This window comes from Malaclemys terrapin, chromosome 3 (assembly GCF_027887155.1).
Source record: "Malaclemys terrapin pileata isolate rMalTer1 chromosome 3, rMalTer1.hap1, whole genome shotgun sequence".
In the NCBI taxonomy this organism is placed as follows: Eukaryota; Metazoa; Chordata; order Testudines; family Emydidae; genus Malaclemys; species Malaclemys terrapin.
In genome coordinates, this window is record NC_071507.1 from 66528571 (window position 1) to 66541614 (window position 13044).

Below are 13044 nucleotides of genomic sequence, written 5' to 3' on the forward strand. Positions count from 1 at the left end.
CAATTTCACATTTGAGTTCCTTCAGAACTCTTGGATGAATACCATCTGGTCTTGGTGAGTTATTACTGTTTAGTTTAGCAATTTGTTCCAAAACTGCCTCAAATGACACTTCAATCTGGGACAGTTCCTCAGATTTGTCACCTAAAAAGAATGACTCAGGTTTGGGAATCTCCCTCACATCCTCAACCATGAAGACTGATGCAAATAATTCATTTATTTTCTCTGCAATGGCCTGATTGTCCTTGAGTGCTCCTTAATCATCTCAATCGTCCAGTGGCTTCCTGCTTCTGATTCCTGTACTTACAATTTTTTTGCTATTACATTTTTAGTCTTTGGCTAGCTGTTCTTCAAATTCTTTTTTGGCCTTCCTAATTATATTTTTACACTTCATTTGCCAGAGTTTATGCTCCTTTCTATTTTCCTCATTAGGATTTAACTTCCACTTTTTAAAGACTGCATTTTTGCCTCTTACTGCTTCTTTTACTTTGTTTCTGGTTTTTTACTATGTTTTTAAATTTGGGGTATACATTTAAGTTGAGCCGCTATTATGGTGTCTTTAAAAAGTTTCCATGAAGCTTGCAGGGATTTTACTTTTGGTGCTGTACCTTTTAATTTCTGTTTAACTAACTTCCTCATTTTTGTGTAGTTCCCCTTTCTGAAATTAAATGCTACAGTGTTGGGCTCCTGTGGTGTTTTCCCCACCACAGGAATGTTACATTTAATTATATTATGATCACTATTATCAAACGTCCAGCTATATTCACCTCGTGGACCTGAGCCTGTACTACACTTAGGACTAAATCAAGAATTGCCTCTCTTCTTGTGGGTTCCAGGACTAGCTGCTCCAAGAAGCAGGCATTTAAGGTGTCAAGAAACTTTATCTCTGCATCCCTTCCTGAGGAGATACGTACCCAGTCAATATGGGGATAGTTGAAATCTCCCATTATTATTGAGTTTTTTAATTTAATAGTCTCTCTAAGCTCCCTGAGCATTTCACACTCACTATCACCATCCTGGTGAGGTGAACTGTAATATATCCCTACTGCTATATTCTTATTATTCAAGCATGGAATCCATAGAGATTCTATAGTACAGTTTGATTCATTTAAGATTTTCACTTCATCTGATTCTACGTTTTCTTTCACATATAGTGCCACTCCCCCACCAGCATGACCTGTTCTGTCCTTCCGATATATTTTGTACCCTGGTATTACTGTGTCCCATTGATTATCCTCATTCCACCAAGTTTCTGTGATGTCTATTATATCAATATCCTCATTTAATATGAGGCGCTCTAGTTCACCCATCTGATTATTTAGACTTCTAGCATTGATATATAAGCACTTTAAAAATGTGTCACTTTTTAGCTGCCTGCCATTACATGATGTAATTGAATGGGACTTTTTTTCATTTGACTGTTTCTCATCAGATCCTACCTGCATTTTATCATCTTCCATCCTCTCCTCCTTATTAGGACATAGGGAATCTCCATTTATAGATCCTCCCCTAAGGGATGTCCAAGCCACATGCTCCTCCACACCTGTCAGCTTTCCCCCAGCCCTTAGTTTAAAAACTACTCTATGACCTTTTTAATTTTAAGCACCAGGAATCTGGTTCCATTTTGGTTTAGATGGAGCCCATCCTTCCTGTATAGGCTCCCCCTTTCCCAAAAGTTTCCCCAGTTCCTAATAAATCTAAACCCCTCCTCCCTATACTATCATCTCATCCACACATTGAGACCCTGCAGTTCTGCCTGTCCAGCTGGCCCTGTGTGTGGAACTGGAAGCATTTCAGAGAATGCAACCATGGAGGTCCTGGACTTCAATCTCTTACCTAGCAGCCTAAATGGGAGGTTAGCCTGAGATTGTTCCTGGACCTCCCCCATGATCCTGAGAGGGAGTTTGGAACCACAGACTCAGTGTGAATGTAAGTTAAGTATTGCTGGGGGAAAAAGAAATCTGCGTCTGTATGACGTATTAGTTATTAACTCATGGGAGTTAATCCATATATTTATGTTTTTTAAAATAGAATTCTCCTCTTCTCCCCCTGCCCCCCGCCAGAACTTCCTTGATCATCTCCCTGGTGCAATTCTCACTGTTCTTCACTAACAGTCTCTAACTGGCACAAACAAAAGCCATTCAAGACAGGGCAAGTAGAGAGGGAAAACTCAGCAGTCTTTAATTAACTCTTTCTCAGGCAAAACTCAGTGGAGGTTTTGGCTGAGTAAGAACTGTAGGATTTGATTCTCCAAATAGATTTCTTTTCAAAATAGGCTCAAATTGGAAGCCTCACAGAAAAACAAAACAAAGCTAAAAATAGGACAAGGTCAAGCTGGTTTAGAAGCAACTGTAACAAACTGTGTATAGTTTTGTTATTTTTGTTTCAACAGAAGTTCATGGAATTTTTATTAAGAATCTAACCTACATATGGTTCAGATGGAACCAGAGAAGACAACCTTCTAATGCCTGCTCAGTGAGAGAGTTATATTCATATCTGGTATTGGGGTCAAACTTAATGTTGACAGATACTGTTACTCCCCTTAAACATTCAAAGACCACAACGACTCACCACCTACCAAGAGTATAATATATCAGAAGGCAAAGGGCCTTAAAAAAACCAAACAACCTCATGAACATATTCTCTATTTATTACACGGAGGAAGGGTATATTTTCCTTCCACTGAAATAAGACTGACTTAAATGAGAAAAGAATCATTACATTTTCATAATAATCAAACTCAACAATGCATATTGTTTCAATTTGCAGTGTGAAATCTCCACCGAATGGGCATAATTTATTCCCCCCCCCCCATTAAAAGGAAAAAGGGGTAATTTTCTCAAGAAATTAAAATGCCAAATTGCATTTTATTATATGAAATTCACATATCTGCTTCAGAATATGAAAAAGCTAGGGGAATCTGGGTGGAACAAGTGTTTTCACAGTCATTTATTGGGGGGAAAATGGTCATTTTAAAAAAAGGAGAAACAGAAAAGTTTAAAATACAGCCCCAGTTGAGATCAGCAGACACACTCACACCTCTGTGTAGAAGAGAAAGAGTTGCTGCCAGGTTGTTCTCTGCAAGGGTTCCCTCACTTTAGAATTCATTTTCCCCTTCAGTCCAAAATAGCCCAAATATATTTTTTGTTCTTCAGGACATGCTACAGGCATTTGAGGAGGGCTGAGGTGGCCTTATTTAGACATTGAGAGGTGGGGAGATTTCAATATGAGCCTATGTTTTCACTGCCTGGTGTGCACATGTGTGTTTATAAATAAATAATGTACTGCTGTTTTGGGTTTCATTTGTGTAATGATTTTTATAGTAGATTTTTAATTGAGGGCAAGGGTGCATAGATCTCATAATAAGCTCTTTTTTGTTTGTGTATGTAAATCTTAGCTAGGTTTGCCAACTCTGGTTGGACAAATTCCTGGAGGATTCATCACATGACAATCTTTAAGTAAAGATTAATCTTTAATTCCTGGAGACTCCAGGCCAGTCATGGAGGGTTGGCAACCCTAATCTTGGTAGATAAATAAAATATATCAATAATAGTAACGGAAGCACTGATGGGTATGTTCTGGAGACTCCTAAGGAAAATCATGATCCATTCTTCTGACATTAGAGATTTCTTGTGAGGTGGAGAATATAGCCGTTTTAAGTAAGTATATGGGTATAAATACAAAACTCTCCCCAGGGCAGATTTACCAGGTCCAGAATGTTTAACCATATAACAGAATTAGGTCTAATTAACATGTGAAGGGCAATACATCTGAAGTTTAGGGAAAGTTACTTTAGAACTGATCTAAGACTAGGCCCTGATTCAGAATGTCAGAGTGCAGTAAACAAAACTTTTTCATATTGTTCTGCTCATTCAGCAGACTGGATGAGTTGGGAGCTAGCTCCATGTCCCTCCTCAAAAAAGTGGATCCTTAAAAAGAATTCATGCAAAAACTTATGCACATGGTTATCTTTGTATGCTGTGAGAATTGCTATGTCTTTGCAGGAACAAAGCCTATCAGAAATTGCTCAATGGGATTACTTACATGCTTAAAATTAAGCACATGCTCAAGTACCTTTCTGAATCAGGTTTATTATTCTTGTGCTAGATGCTGTACATACATACAGTAAAGACAGTTCTTGCCCCAACGTGCTTACAACTGAAATAAACCAAACAGATAAAGGTGGGGAGGAGAAAGGTTTATCTACTTTTTACAGATGGGAAATGTAGGCACAGAGCAGGCTATATCTATACAGCATGTTGGAATGAGCAAAAGAGAGCCTCCCAGCCTGGGCTGACACTAGTGCGGGCCTTGCACTAGTACTCTCAAATAGCTGTATAGGCAGCGCTTTGAAGTTGTGGCTCTGGCTGGAGTGTCAGAGTCCTGTCTATACAGCTATTTTCAGAGTGCTAGCACAGGCCCTGCTAGCCCACATCTGTCAACCCAGGCTGAGAGACTCATTCCTGCTCATGCCAAAATGTCATGTAGACATACCCTTTCCAGGCTAATAAGTCCACTAAAGCAGAGTCTAGTGACCCTATCACAGGTCTTCAGTCACACCCTGGCTCAACAGTTCTTGTCCTGCTTTGCATCAGAGGGAGGGTGTGTGTGTGTGTCTCTGTCTGTCTGTCTATATATATATATAGAGAGAGAGAGAGAGAGAGAGAGAGGGCAAACCAGGCCTTTCTTCTCCTCTAGGCTCCAGCCCAGGGATGCTATATTAAGCAGCTAGGGTCTGCTTCCATAAACTCGCTGCTATTTTCCTGTGCCACATCCTACCTTCAGGTTTATGGAGAGTATCCAGAGATTCCCTGGCAAGCTAGGCCTTGTCCAGCCACCTGGGTGGCTCTTTCTGAGCTCTATTCCCTTGGAGGCAGGGCCGGTGCAAGGAAGTTTCACGCCCTAGGCGAAACTTCCACCTTGCCTGCCCTCCCCAGCCCTGTGGCAGCTCCCCGCCCCCCTGCGCCCTGAGGCACCCCCCCGCAGCAGCTCTCCCCCCCCGGGGAGCCATGCGGCAACTCCCCACCCCAGTTCACCTCTGCTCCGCCTCCTCCCCGAGCATGCCGCCCCCGCTCTAATTCTTCTCCCTTCCCAGGCTTGCGGCGCCAAACAGCTGATTGGCACTGCAAGCCTGGGAGGCGGGAGAAGTGGAGCAGCAATGGCGTGCTCAGGGAGGGGGCATAGCAGAGGTGAGCTGGGGTGGGGAGCCCTGCGGTAGCTCCCCCCCGCCCTGAGGCAACCCCGCGGCAGCTCCCCACACCCCCCAGCCCGGAGAGCCGTATGGCAGCTCCCCACTCCAGCTCACCTCTGCTCTGCCTCCTCCCCGAGCACGCACCCCCGCTCTAATTCTCCTCTCCCAGGCTTGTGGCACCAAACAGCTGATTGGCACTGCAAGCCTGGGAGGTGGGAGAAGTGGAGCGGCGACCGCGCGCTCGGGGAGGGGACGTAGGAATGCTGTAAAAAAAAATTGGGGGCACCGCTTTTTGGCGCCCCCAAATGTTGGCGCCCTAGGCAACCGCCTAGTTTGCCTAAATGGTAGCACCGGCCCTGCTTGGAGGTCTCATCTAGATACTCCTTCCTCTCTCTTTCTCTCTTTCTCTCTCTGCTGTTGCTGGTCAGCCACTTAGTCACAGCTGGGGGAAGTAACTTTTTGCACATTAACCCCTTCACGGCTGCCACAGTGTGGGGTTTCCATTCCCCATTACACCATCCAAAACATAAAAAATCAAATCAAATCCGTGAAACTAACATAATGTTTGCTGCCATCACATTGTTCATTCTGCTTATATGTTCTACCCCTTCCCCCACCCTGTGTCGGTCAGGTCTATTTTGACTGTAAACTCTTCAGGGCAGGAGCTACCTGCTACTCTGTGTTTGCACAGTGCCTAGCACAATGGGGCCCCATTCTTGGTTGGTTCTTAGGTACTAGCATAATAAACTTGAATAATAATAAGGACCAGGGACCAATTCTTACTTGTCCCCTTTGGAGAGTCTCACACCTGTGATAGAGCTAGCTTCATGCAATTCTTTAGATGAAGGAAATGCTAGGGCTGTAATTGTGCCTGGTCTTTGTACAGGGTTTGTTATCTCTCTTCCCTCTCTCTTCACCACTTATGAGCCCTCACAGGGCTGGGCACAATCTTTAGTGTTTCATCTTCATTTAAGTTTGAACTTTTTAGTTTAAGCATTTCTGTATTTTTCTTCATTGCCGAGTATTTATTTCATTGCTTCACGGAACATTTATTTAATTACTTCAGGGCTGAACACTCCCTTATAAAAAAGCTTAAATTCCACATGCATTTGTAAACAGTGGAAGTGTCAATAACAGGATCAAGTGTGTTAATCTAAAGTACAATAGTGTATGGATTCCTATCATAGAGTAATCTATTTTGTATCATTATGTCATGGCAATTTATCCTCCACTGACATCTGCCAACACTTTGTAAAGGTGAGCTATGGACCTGTTACACAGCTTCAAGTCAAAACAGTGCTCCAAAAGTGCTTGATGGCTTTTATCAACTCTTCTTTGTTGATTTGGTTTGCCTTTTTCCCTTAGATAGTGTTGCTTATACCAGACTCTCTCTGCAGGTTAAGATCTGTCGACATGAAAGGGAGAATGAAAACTGTGAACAACAAGTTTCGGGTCTTGAAAAAAAGAGAAGATAGGAAATGAAAACAGACAGAAGTGAACAAAGAATAGAGAGGTAGTGATAAAAACAATCAAAGACAATATATTAAGTCTCAAAGGACAATCCTTTCCCACTTACGCCCAGGGATCTAACCTATAATAGGCTCAATAGGCACTTTCTCTGCCAGAGTCTGCACTAGAGAGGAGCAATTAATTCACAATGAATAATTTATCTGACAAACTTAGACTCTTTTTCTGCTTGAGATTTATCTCCAAGCAGATCACAGTTTCCAGTCTATGTATGCCACTGCAATATATTCAACAAATTTAAAAATATGTTTTTTTCCCCTCTATAGATTGGTCACCCACAGTTTGTGGCAAGTATTCTGTACTCGATATTCAAAATATAACCAGTTTTGCTTAGTTGTGATTGGACACTTAAATCAAATGGTATTATTTCTGTTCCATGGTTGGATGAGTATGCAAGCACTTCTGATGCAAGATTCCAAACATATAATTCCATTTCTACAAACCTTCAAACATGCAATATTGAAATGCACTTTCCATAGACACTAATGTCAATAAAATTCAGTTGCCTGAATATTCATAGAGGATGTTTGCCAAAGCACATTTAAAAAAAATGTGATCCAATATTTGTATTTTTTTTTGCAATATTACCCTAGATTCTTTCTTTCTTTCTTTCTTTCTTTCTTTCTTTCTTTCTTTCTTCATTAGCACTGTATCAGTAGCATGTATCAGATCATTATTTGAAAAAAATGCCCCAAAAGAACTAATAGTAAATTCAGGTATCTTGGTAGATTTTGTAATACCATGAACGTGTGAAGCAAACTGAAATCTTCAGATGAATATTATGTTACACTATTCCTGCAAATAAATGAAAAGGGGAAAAACAGTATTAGTAGGTTGTGGTAGCTGAATGTTTTAGTTCAATTTTGATTAGAGAAAGCTGAGACAAAGCTACAATATGCCCTGATTCAGCAAGGTACTTAAGCACATACCTAAATTTAAGCCACTGGAGTCAGGGCTAGACCTGGTAGAAAAATGCAGAAAAAAAATTGTGAAAAATTTCAAATCTTTCATAAAAAAATTATCAACATTTTTAATTTTTGAAAGGTACTGACCACTCCATAAACTGAATATAAGCTCTGTAAGAAAACAATAATTTGCAAAACATTTAAAAATTGTTTTAAAAAAGTTTAATTGAAATTTTTTGACCAGCTGTAAATGGGTCCTTTATACAATAGCCTTGACTATTTGTATACTGTGTTCTTGAATAGTATACACTATCCCTGAATATTAGTATTTGACCTTTAAATCTTTGGTAACACAATACACAACAGATGAACTTTCAGAGTCATATTCAACTGTTGCTTCCTGTATCACTTCCACTGTTTCTAGTAACACATGTTGCCAAGGTGCTGCATCTTATTTCATTGGAGACTATCACAATATGAAACTGACATATCCCCATGCAATATTTTGCTTATGTATGTTTCTCCTTGTTTATATCACAAATCATGCTTCAGTACAGTTTAGAGAAAGCGACTCCACTGAAACTGCTCTTGCTGAAGTCTCTAATGACCTCTTCCTAGCCAAAGCTCCATCCTCCTTCTCCTCTATGCCACCTTTGATACTGTCAGCCATACTCTTTTTCTTGCAATCTTGTCTTTCCTTAGCTTCTGTAACTCTGTCCTCTCCTGGTTCTCCTCCTATTTCTCTAACTGCTCCTTCAGCGTGTCCTTTGGAGGATCCTCTTAATTCCCCTCCAACTTTCGGAGGAGCTCTTTCCTTTGTCCCCTTCTCTTTTTTCCTCTACATCTTATCTCTGAGTAATCTTATCCACAAACACAAATTAACAACTGTCTCTACATTGATCTACCTTTCTACTCCAGACCGGTCCCCTTCTGTCCAAGCTAAAATCTTGACTAGTCTCTCTGATATCTCTTCATTGATGTCTAGCCTTCAACTCAAGCTCAACATGTCTAAAACTGAGCTCTTAATCTTCCCTCCAAGCCTTCCTTGCTACCTCTTTTCTTTATCACTGTAGATACCACACCATTCTGTCTGTCACTTAGGTCTGTAACCTAAGAGCAGGGGTGAAAGTGAGATGGTACAGGCCCATACCCAGCCCATATTAAAGTGCTGCTGCAGCAGTGCTTTAATGGCCTTGCCCCTTTTGCCTCCCCTGTCGGGGAGGGTCAGTAAGGGCAGGGCTGCCAATGGCGGGGGGGGGGGGGGGAAGAAAGGATGGGCAGTAATGTTAAAGCGCTGCCATGGCAAAGGATGGTCCTTTGTTGCAGCGGCGCTTTAACATTCTTGCCCCCCCCCCCCCCGGTCGGCGGGGGGGGGGGGGGGGCACAGCAACGTTAAAATGCTGCTGCGGCAAAGGGCCCTGCAGCTCTTTAATGTCCCTGCCTCATTGGTCCCCTGCCCCCGCAGCCTCCGACAGGCGGGGGGGCAAAGGAAGCAGTTGGCCTGGGGCCGGTGATTTAAAAGGGCCCGGGGCTCCGGATGCTGCCGCCGCTAGCACAGCAGCTGCATCCAGAGCCCCAGGCCCTTTAAATTAACACGGGAGCCCCGGGCGGCGCGGGCCAGGTGGCCTGAAAGGGTTGGTTGGGGAATGCTGACCCCCCTAGCCTCACCCCTTCCACCCGAGGCCCTGCCTCTTCCAGGGTCGGAGGGCCCCCCCCGCCCATACCGGTAAGTGGCCTAACTTACTGTCACCCCTACCTAAGAGTGGACATCTTCAACTTGAGCCTCTCTAGTTCCTCACATCCAGGCTATGTCTAAAACTTTCCTATTCTTTCTGCATAAGATCTTTAAGATATGGCCTGGCCTAGCCATCCACACAATTAAAATCCTTGTCCAGGCTCTCATCATTTCACATCTCAATTACTGCAACATCCTTTTCTCTGTCCTTGACAAATGCAATCTTGCCACACTCATATCCATTCAGAATGCTGATGAAAAGATCATTTTCTTAGCCAGTGACTTGGACCATGGCACCCCTTTTCTTGCCTCCCTTCATTGGCTCCCTCATCTCTATCTCATCAAACATCAAGTCCTTTTCTTGACTTTCAAGGCTCTTCACAACCTACCTTCACTATTCCCATCATCTCTGATTCACTATGAAGATGTTGACTCCTGCATCTGAGTGGCCCATGATGCTAGCCTCCATCATCCACTTGTTAAATTTTCAGCAAGCACTTTCACACTTTCTCTCATGCCATTCCACACACTTTTGTATTGCGCCCCGTAAACATCTGCAAAACTACCTCATTATGCACCTTCAAATCCCTTCAAAAAAATCTCTCCTTTGCTAAGATACCTACAAAAACTTGACAATGGTTAGGCCATTGGTGTGCTGAGATCACTGCTTATCATGCTGACCAATATTATCTCTTTGTTTCCTTATACTCCCTAGTTGGCCTGTCTTTATCCATGTGTTGTCTCTTGTTTTATACTTAGATTAAATGATCTTTGGGGCAAGGACCATCTTCTTGATCTGTCTCCACAATGTCAAGCCTAATGGGGTCCCGGTTCATGAGTAGGGCTCCAAGACACTATGGTAATACAAATAATAAATAATACTAATATTCTGTTAGTACAACAATTAAATTACAAGAAATGCACTTTTCCTATGCCATTATTGCTGTTGTGATAAACTGGAACTGTACACATGCCAGTGCTTTCCAATTAAAAAAATATGTTTAACTTGCCAAATGAAAAAATGTTAAAACAATCTTAGCAGCTCCAGATATCCTAAAGATCTAGCAAGAGTGCTATAAATGAGTAATGTAAGTGGTGATTGTATATACATTGGGAAAATTTGTCAATTATTGCCACTAGATGGTGCTGCTTGTTGTGTAGGGAAAGGTGCTCTCTCTCTTGCTGTCTGTCCTTCCTTTTGTACTGTCTTTGGTTCCACATATCTGGGTTGCTTCTGTTTATGTTGTTGCAATCATTGTGGCCTTGAGAGAGAGGATAGAGCTGCTGTTACCTAGATGGATTTGTGCTAGGGAGAGATTTCAGATGATATGCATCATCTTTTCTCTCTCTTTGTGTCTCTCTCTCTCACACACACATACGTACGTACATATTAGTTTAAGGTCACTTAACTGAACCTATTATTTTCCTTTCTTTTTACAATTAGAAGCCCTGTACCCTCATGTAGGTTTAACAATCACAGTATGGGTGAAACTGGTTATAGATGCAGCAGGTGAAGAGAGTGCTGGTGCTTCAAAGTGTAGGAAACCAAAGATCACCAGCGAGGGCAGAAAAGAACATCTCTGTGACCCCAAAATATCTGGGCCAGTCTTTTGGAGTTGACTTGGGAGATATTCTCTTCTACTGCCACACATAGCAGAGACTGGGGGAGAATCTGTGTTCTGAAGTACACAGCTTGTATGTATTCATCCTCAGCATATCTATCTCTTCTCCAGTTCAAATAAGGGGGTGGTGTATTCTCTCCTGAGAGAGTTGGGAGTGGAGTGGGTGAGACACAATGCAAACCTTGTTTTCTCTCCCCATTCTCCAAGCAGTAGATCAAAGGGCTGCTGAAAATGGAGTACAAATGGACATACAAACAGGAATTGGATGAAATTGTATGGCCTGCCTGATACAATAGGTCACTCTAGATGATCTAATGATCCCTTGTCGCATTACAATATTTGAGTCTATGAAGGTGGGCCCCCCGGCAGCAATTGAGACAATAGTGGGAGAAACAAGGAGCTCAGCATGTAGGATCAACCTCCTTATAATCAATCAGCTGAACTCCCCTACAATGCCAGTACAACACCTCCCACTACACATTGGTTCACCACCCCCTTAGCCCAGTAACGTTTTTGTGTGTGTATGTTTTCCACTGGGTGAGCTGTCATGCATTTCCAGAGGAGGGGCATAGATACTACTTCCTCCTCTTAGCTGTGTCTCCCATGTCTAAAGCTAGGGGGTTCGTAGCCTCTGTATCTCATCTTATTTGGGGAAAACATAGGTGCTCCTCTCTTCCCATTGGTCTTTAGGCTGCCATTCATTGAAGCTGCAGCCCTTTCTTCTTGATTACTGCTGTCCCAGTCGCTATTACTGTGGCTGGGTCTGCTCCCTGACATCTGGGCACTCAGATTCTGTATCATAGATATGTAGGACTGGATGGAACCTCGAGAAGACATCTAATCCATCCCCTGCTGCTGTGGCAGGACCAAGCATATATAGAATATCATGGTAATGACTGTGGTACATAGATAGATGGATATATGAAGTACAAGCCTACCTGAGCAGAAGTACTTCTATATGTGAAAAGGAAAGAAAAAAGTCAAAGTCTACTAGATGTCCCTAAATACCCATAATTAGCATAAAAATAGATGTGAAAAAATAGACCAGGACTGGCCATTTTCTCATCTTGACCCCCTACTTTTTTGCAAAAATGAGGGTCAGTAAAATATACAGGCCCCTTCTGGCCAAAGCCATGCCCCCACTCGCTGCTCTCAGCACACACACCCCCGCATGGCCCCAGCTGGGGTGGGGGGTCTGAGAGCTCAGTTGGGGCCTTTGGGGAAGGGAGAGCTGAGAGCTCGGCCTCAGCCAGGGCCATGCTCTCAGCCTCAGCTGGGATTGCAGTAGAGCTCTTGGCCATGGGTGGAGCTCTGAGCCGAGCTTTTCCCCCATTCTGCCCCTTCCACTGCGGCCCCGCCCCATTCTGCCTCCACTTTGCTTCTTTCCCCCTGAGGCCCCATCCCCCATTGCAGCCTCCAAGACTGGAAACCTCTCTCCCCACAATGTGGTGCCGGGGCTACAGTGGGGAGCAGGAGTTCCTCCAGTCCTGGGGCTGTGGCGGGAGGAGATTTTTCCAGGGGCTCCAAATCCGCCACTGCCCCCACAGTGACACGAACTTTGTGGAGGCTAAGCCTCCCTCAGCCTTCATTACGTGCCTCTGATGGCTGGGGGCATAGCACTGATCCTGTGGCTCCGTGACAATGGCTCTGTAACTAAAAGCTGTCTAAGTGACAGGCATCTGTACAGTGGTGTTTTTGAAGGTAATGTAACTTTTCCCTTCTCAAATGTCATGATTGGTTTCTCTTCATATAAAGTCTTGCATTGTTTTAATGCAAAGCACTTTCCACAACTTAAAGAGGTTGCCTCTGAGAGCCTGTGGCATATGGGTTTTGTGTATTAGTGTCCATAAAGGAGATACCACTTGGGTTTAAGGACTGTGTGCCAGATGGTAAAAGCCATATGAATTGCTCAGCCCTTGGAGAGGTTTTGTTGTTGTTGTTGTTGTTGATCACAGAGAATACATTTCTGGGTTCATAAAGTTTCAGCAGGTTCTGTGTCCTTTGCTATATCCTTCTGAATCCAGGCTATCAGGAATTGTAAAAAAGGGATTTAAAAGAGAAGATGGG